We start from the raw sequence: 7,775 nt of genomic DNA, 5'->3' as shown, positions 1-7,775 counted from the left end.
ACCACACCCATGCCTGTTCTTTTGGATATATCTTAAACAGATTAGGACAGGTAGGCTTGTTGAGGCAGGTTAAACTATAGTTGGAAAAGCCACCAAAAGGAAGCAGTTCCCAGTGATGCAATTATCCATCAAAAGGAGCCACCAGGTTGTGCTCTATTGATTCCATTGAAGATTGGATTGGACTTTGGGATATTGTGCCATCCTGATTCTAATCTCTACCTGCTTGTTAAATCCTTCCCACACTCCTAAGACATGTTTCCTATAATATGAAACTACCAGTCCATTTGTAAAGACCATTGGGATAGAATCATTAATGTTTCAGTTTTGTCATCAGTGAATAAGTCATCAGCAAGCATATATTAAGCACTTACTATATACTAGGGATGATACAACTTCAAGCATAAAAATAGTCCTTCCCCACAGAAACTTACATTTTAATGGGGAAAGATGATACATAAAAAGGGGTGTGTGGTTTTGCAGAGCTAACATCAAGGAAGTCTGGAGGGCAGCCTAGGAAGGAATAAGATATGGCTGGCTTAAATATCTTCCTAAAATGGAAGTTCTGGGAGAAACCATCTTCTAGTGGGAGTTCCAGTGCTAGAGTGAGGCTTTAGGATGAAGAACTTAGGAATTATAGAGGAAATCCACATGGCCTGTAAGGTTCCTTCTAGGAAGAAACTTTGACCTAAAAGACTATTTTACAGAGAATTCATATAAGGCAAGTTATCACACAGAGGTTAAAAGAAGCATACAAGGACACCTTAAAGGTCTTTCTGGAAAATTTATGAACAAAGCAGCATTGAAGTAGCTAAAAAAAAAAAAAACATGAGATGAACAAATTTAGAAATATCTCCATTCCAAATGTTCATACAGACTATTTGTTCCTGGCCTATGGCAGAGCCTTCCAAGTTTGTATTGATCAGTCATAGTTAAATACACTGTAACTTGATCCCAACATAGCAATGTCAGATTGGCCTTCTGAAGAGCAGGAAAGACAACTAGCCAAGAACTCCTTTTTAGGACTAGATAATCTCTAAATTCCTTCCAGCCTCACCATCCTAGGATCCCTCTAATTTCTTGGTATATTTCAAAATATAAAACTGAGCAGCTCTTTGCAGTTTCCTCTTTGTTACACTGCTAAAATAACACATTTTAATTGTTTCAATGAGCTACACTCTAAGCATCTTCTATTTATGGTGGCAGCAAGGCTCCTACAAGGATTCCGAGCAAAGTGGGAAGCGGGAGGAGGTGAAAAGCTGTTCCCTTTAGTCTTGTTCGTGCTGGTTCCACCAGCAGAATCCCCCAAGTTTCAGGGTTTCTAGTGGTATTTATGTATCAGTGAATTGCATCTAGCAGTTGGACCCAAATGTCTGTGTACCCTGAGGTACATTACTACTTACCAGTATAAAATTAGTCACCAAAACACCATCATGTAAAACACCAAACATAAAACATTTACTTAATTATAAGACAATATAAGTATTATAGCTTTTACTCATCCAAAGGCACAACCAGGAATAATCACAGCTGAGTAACATCAGAATTACTCATTAGAAGACAAAAGCAAGAATAATCACAATATTTACTTAATAAAAGACCAGAGGAGGAATAAAGAGGGAGAGGAGAAAGTTCTGAAATCAGATCTAACAATGAGAGTATGTACACTTTAGAAGTTGGCAAAGACTTGATTTGTTGTTTTGTTGGTTGCCTAGATTTAAGTGTTAATAATGCAGATTAAACTTAAAAGTGTATGTGTGTCTGGGAAATGAGTGTAAACTGTTTTTTTTTTGTTTTTGTTTTTCTTCCCAGATTATTTTTACCTTCCGAATACAATTCTTCCTTTGCAACAACAACAACAACAAAATTCAGTTCTGCACATATATATTGTACCTAGGATATACTATAAGATATTTAATATGCATGGGAATGCCCGCCATCCAGGGGAGGGGGTGGAAGGAAAAACTAGGAACAGAAGGGAGTACAAGGGATAATGTTGTAAAAAAAAAAAAAAAAATTACCTGTGCAAATGTACTATCAAAAAAAAGTTATAATTATAAAATTAATTTTAAAACAGTGTATGTGTGTGTATTTTACTGTAGAGCTATTTACCAACATACCTCAAGATAACTATAAACGTTGCTTGAATTCAGCAGGTGTGTTCTCAGGGAATGTGTATTCTCAGGTAATCTGAGGGAATAAAAGTCATGGTCAGTTTAGAGGCCTGGTAATTTTCAGGCTAATAACAACAATAGTAATCATAAAAATAATAATAACTGACATTTATATAGTACTTTAAGGTTTGTGAAGTGCTTTACATCCATTATCTCATTTGAATTTCACAACACGTCTGGAAATAAACATGACAATTCAGCTATCAACTTAGATCACTATTTTCTACCAAAGCACAAAGAGTCTATTGTAAGAGGGGGTGTACACTTGCAGAAATCTGACCTGGAGGCAATGAGTTAGGAAACTGATATATTTTGGGACAACTTTGGACTGAAGTCCTTAATGTTTTTGGTCCCTTCTTAACCATAGCTGCTTCTCTTCTAACTACTTCTCTACTAGTCCTTATGCTTTTCCTGATGCAAAAAGCTGCTCCTCTCCTATTCTCCTATGAAGCAAGCTCTTTTCTCTTAGAGCCACACTCAACAGGGTGCTGAGAAAAAGTGTTATGCTAGTTTAGTGACAAGCAATGTTCTTTAGCTGGAGTACTACCAAGTTGAGAAGGTCTGAAAATAGCAGGTGATTAGGCTTCCTCAAATCAGATCCAAGGCTCTTCTCCCAGCAAAGTATAGCTGCAGGAAAAGCAGATGCAAAGTCAGTTTGCTGCCCCTCCCCTTCCTTTATAGAAGACAGTAAAGGGCAACACAGGCACCCCTGATAGGTATCACCTTTCTTGTCTTGAAGGTGGCACTACAAATAAACCCTAATAGCTCTTCACTCAGCAGCAGGGTTCAGTTGTCTTTGTAAGAGTTCCCAGCAACCACTCCAATCCACCACCTGCCAATCAGTACAGCAGTGCTTCTCCTCCAGTCAGCAGGTTCTCAGCAAGGCAGATAGAGTCAGCTGTCTCAGTTGGAAGGCTTCTATATCTTCCATCCCTGGCTTCTTGTGACTCCCCCTGTCCTCTGATTTCTCTCTTGCCTCTTTTTGGCTTTTTCTATGGATTCCTCAAATCTTCTCCTGTTGGCTTTTTACTTCTACTCCTGGTGGTTTGTTAACTAGCTCTAATGACTCAAGTCAAAGGCCTGGTGGTCAATGACTTATCTTTGTTGTGAAATAAAACTCAAGAAATCCATCTTTGTATCAGATAGAACATTCTATATATAGTGCAATAGTCTTTATAGAATCTTCTCATAGTCCCCAGTTATTTGATTTATACTTTTGTCAGATATGAATTTAAAAGCTCTAAGATAGTCCCATGCAGATAAGGTGTTAGACCATAATACCCTGAAATATTCTTACTTCAATCATTGCTATGCCCTCAAACAGATCTACTCAGAAGTACCATTGATGAGGTCAAGGTAGCAATTCCTAATTCAAAATAAATGTGTGACAAATTCACAATGGCCATTCTCATTGCCAAAAGGTAGGTTTATTTAGGATCAGAGGTTACAGATACAATAAAAGGTAAAATAGGAGTGGAAAATATGAAATAGCCTTGGGAGAGCATATTGTTAGCAAGGAAAAGACAAGTTCCTCTGGGGAACTCACAATTAACCAGAAAAAAGAAAATACTCCATTAAGTGCCATTTACTGGCAACTTAGATCCCTGAAGGAGTTTAGCAGACTTACCAGAGTTAGCTATAGGAGAAATATGCCATTAAAAGGAAGGCACTATGAGGGACAGCTCTCCTACTCCTGAAAAGGACTTAGCAAAAGTCTTCATCATAAGCAGATCTTTTATAGGGGAAAGAAAGCCTTGGGGTTTTCTCAGGAGAGGAGGAGAAGATCAAGGAGGAGCCAGATGGAATGCATCTGGCAAACCAGGTTCCAGACCTGTCTAAAGATATGCTCATCAATATCTCAAAGGTTGCTTAAAGATACCCAGAGATTTGAGGGATAGAAAATAGAGGTTGATAAAGAGTTCCATCTTCACAATCATTCTATGTATAGAATGATATTTTGATTATTTGTAAATAAGGTAGTCTGGGAACTGGTTTTGCCTAATAATAGCTAGATAGGCTTCTGACTAGGGAAGAGAGTAAGTCCACATCACTTTCATCGGAGGAGTCATTTTCTATCCTATCTACTTTTCTTTTTTTCTTTCTCTTTTCTTTTTCTTGCTGAGGCAATTGGGGTTAAGTGACTTGCCCAGGGTCAGAGAGCTAGAAAGTATTAAGTGTCTGAAGCCAGATTTGAACTCAGGCCCTTCTGACTTTAGGGATGGTGCTCTATCCACTATTTTCTATCTGTGATCTATCAATCTTCAAAAGAGTCTTTCTCCTCTACATTCCACCCCCTCCCCCTTACCCAAACTATGTTTTTTCACAAGTGCTTTCTTTTAATTGCTTTTTTCCTTGCACGAATGTTCTCCTCCCTTTTCAATAATCAAAGCATTTATATGTAAAAGAGGCAGTATTTTACATTTAGAAGCATTCTGCCAATGAATGTGAAGACCTAGGTGAATTCCCCAGTTCATCCAGGTTTTGTTGTTGTTCAGTTATTTCAGTCATGTCTGATCTTTTGCAACCCCATTTGGGATTTTCTTGGCAGAGATATGAGAGTTAGATTGCCATTTCCTTCTTTAGCTTGTTTTACAGATAAGGAAACTGAAGCAGAGTTAAGTGACTTGCCCAGGGTTTCACAGCTAGTATCTGAGGCCAGATTTGAACTCAAGACAATATGTCTTCCTGTTTCCAGATTTGGCACTTTATCCACTACACTATCTACCTGTCTATTTGGCCAACACAATAATGATTTTTGACACCCTGTAGCTGTATTCAGATATTCCAGAAAAAATACCTAGCAGACTATTCCAGGGCTAAGGGGGAAAAGCTTCCTGTTTCCATGGACCAACTGTGAAGTCTTGTCCCTTATTCTGTGAATTACCACAGTTAAACTAAAATAGATATGTTAGCTGGCAAAGGATTTTGGTGCTTTATGAGCTTTATGGATCCTAGGCAATGGGTCCTTCTAGCCCAAATGGAGATCATTTAACTTCCCTCTGGATTCCACTCAGAACATTCCCTAAACATGGGGCCATAGGGATCAACTGAGGTTTATGGAGAAGAGAAAGGAGCAAATGGCTCCATTCTTTGACTCCCAGGAGCCTCCTTTGCTTGGAAACTGTGATGATCTCAAGCCAAGTTATTTCCCTTTTTTGGGCCTCAGTTTCTTGTAGGCAATGTATTTGTAGTCCTGAATTTGAGATCAGGACCTGAGTTTGAATTCTAACTGCTATTTGTTATTGGTGTAAGTTTAGCAAGGCAGTGTCAATGGACCTGTTTCTTTTTCAGTTAAATGAAAAGGTTGGACTATATAATGAGCTTGTGATATTTCCTCTCATCCTCTACTCAGATTCCTTCCTGGCACCTGCCACTCAGTATGTTTCAAGGTAACATCATCCTTTTCCCTTCCCAAACCGGCTTTCCTTCCCAATTTCCCCATTTCTTTCAAAGGCACCACCCTGCTCCAGACCTTCAAGTTCCAAAAATGCAGAGTCATTTCTGACTCATCTCTCCTCTGCCCACTAGACCCAATCAGACACCAAAACCTATTGAGCCCTCAGAATAATTGTTCTTGGTCTCATCTTTCCTTCCTCATTCCCCCTGTTGCTTTGACTTTGATCCTTATTACCACATTCTTCTCACTGGACTTGATGTTTCTGGCCTCTTTTTATTTTAATCCATCCTTTATACATGTGTGAAATAATTCCACAGGGATAATCTACTAAGAGCCAAACTCAAATAGAGACACAAAAAGGATTTATTCTTTTTCTCATGAGGAAGGTTGCTTCCCATATGGTTCTCAGAAAAGCACAAAACTTTTATTCCTAATACAATACCCCCACCCATCTCCTGTCTCTTCTTTTCATATCTGGGCTTTAGAGCTCACATTATGAACCTGGGAACTTTCTCCATCAATTAAAAAAAAGGAATGCTTGGGGGAGGGGTGTGGAGAGGGAACAAGGTTGAGACTTGTGGCACTTTACCTTTTTTTTAAATTTCATTTGTCATTAGTCATGGGAGACAAGTGGTCATGTAGGAATATGAATGTTTTGCAAGAATGTCCTACATGCTTCCTGAGGGGGCTTCAGAACCTAGATACTCTATTCACACAGATAATCATCAATACGTACTGCCATATAAGCTCTCATCATAGCATCTTCTGTTTAATAACCTAAAAATGGCTTTCCACATCTTTTTATTGAAAGCCTGCTATCTAAGGCAGTGTGATAAGGTAGACAGAGCACTGGATTTTGCATCAGAAAGCCCGGATTCAAATCCTAGCTTTGGTTTCTCTGAAGCCATTGTGACTTCAGGCAAGCCATTTAATCTCACTGGGTCTGTCTTCTCAACTGTAAAATGAAGATATTATTCTAGATGATCTCTAAGGCTCCTTGCAGCTCTAAATCTATGTTCCCAGCGCTATTCTGAATGTATCCAGTTGTAGCTCACATTATCCCCCAAAGTAGGACTCTCTGTTCCAGTCTTATCAGCATGCCTTTCTTTGCTCCTTCTATCTCTCCAACCTGAAATGCCCTCTCCATTTACTCACTGGCAATTCAATTTGCATTTAATAAGCACCCACTGTATATGGGAGACTGTCATAGATTCTAGGCTAGGGGAGCTATAATGTTTAAATTCCCACACATACACACTTAATAGTATTTTTTTCCCATTACGTTAAGATAGTTTTCAACATTCATTTTATTTTTATTTTATACAATAGCATTTTATTTTTAATAATAGCCTTTTATTTTCAAAATACATGCAAAGATAGTTTTCAGAATTCATCCTTGCAAAACCTCATGTTCCAGATTTTTCTCCTTCCCTTCCTCCCACTTCCTCCTCTAGACAACAAGTAATCCAATATATGTTAAACATGTGCAATTCTTCTATACATATTTCCATATTTATTGTGCTGCATGAGAAAAATCAGATGAGAAAGAAAAAAATAAGCAAGAAAAATACAAAAATGGTGAAAATACTATATTGTGATTCACATTCAGACCCCACAATCCTCTTTCTGGATTCAGATGGCTCAGTCCATCACAAATCTATTGGAATTGGCCTGAATCACCTCATTGTTGAAAGGATCCACATCCATCAGATCAACATACATTTTTATAAGATTTTAATTTTTGATTTCTTTTTTGTCCCTCCTTCTTTCCCTTCCTCTCTCTCCATGATGGCAAGCACTTTTATATAGGTTATACACGTACAATCATATTAAATATAGCTTCACATTAGTCATGTTGCAAAAGAAGAATCAGAACAGAAGTGAAAAACCATGAGAAAGAAAAAATGAAACAACAACAACAACAACAACAAAAAATGAAAATAGTATGTTTTGATTTGCACTCAAACTCCACAGTTCTTTTTTTCTGGATATGAATAGCATCCTCCATCACAAATCTTTTGGAATTGTCTTAGATCATTATATTGCTGAGAAGTCTATCAAAGTCTCATAATGTATGTTTAAATTTTCTAAAGCACAGACTCCAACATCAATGTCACTTTCCTTCTCAATAAGCAATAGTGGCTCCCTAGTACATCATGGATGAATTTAAAATCCCTTTTTTTTTTTTAACATTTAAATACATCTTC

Source organism: Sminthopsis crassicaudata, chromosome 4 (genome assembly GCF_048593235.1).
Source record: "Sminthopsis crassicaudata isolate SCR6 chromosome 4, ASM4859323v1, whole genome shotgun sequence".
Taxonomy (NCBI): Eukaryota; Metazoa; Chordata; class Mammalia; order Dasyuromorphia; family Dasyuridae; genus Sminthopsis; species Sminthopsis crassicaudata.
Note: the sequence above shows the minus strand (reverse complement) of the source record.